This window comes from Halyomorpha halys, unplaced genomic scaffold (assembly GCF_000696795.3).
Source record: "Halyomorpha halys isolate HHAL.00 unplaced genomic scaffold, Hhal_1.1 Scaffold271.1, whole genome shotgun sequence".
NCBI classification, from domain to species: Eukaryota; Metazoa; Arthropoda; class Insecta; order Hemiptera; family Pentatomidae; genus Halyomorpha; species Halyomorpha halys.
Window position 1 is genome coordinate 308,605 of NW_027107763.1, and position 272 is coordinate 308,876.

The 272-nt window shown below is 36.0% G+C and overlaps 1 protein-coding gene across 2 annotated transcripts in view; it reads right to left on the reverse strand.

The window, feature by feature from the left end:
• The window catches only part of Gycalpha99B (guanylate cyclase 1 soluble subunit alpha 2), a gene marked incomplete at its 5' end in the record, with an annotated part of 107,117 nt that overhangs the window by 1,190 nt on the left and 105,655 nt on the right, over positions 1-272 (reverse strand).

The window sequence follows — 272 nt, forward strand, 5'->3', positions numbered from 1 at the left end:
AGTATTGAATCTACAAATTGAACAATATGACAGAAAATGAAATATAGTGAGTGACTTATATGGGAATTCCTGAATAGGAAAAAGGTAGAATATAGAGAATGGGAAAAGAATAATGTAAGAAATATGAGAACGAGAAAGGAGACTCACGTTAAGGCGTAGAAGGTGGGCCTAAAAAAGCTGATTGATTTTTAGAAAGGCTCGTCAGAGTGGGCAATGGACAGACAAAGGATTCGCTAGAAATGTAACTGTCTAGAAAGACCGTTCTAACACAA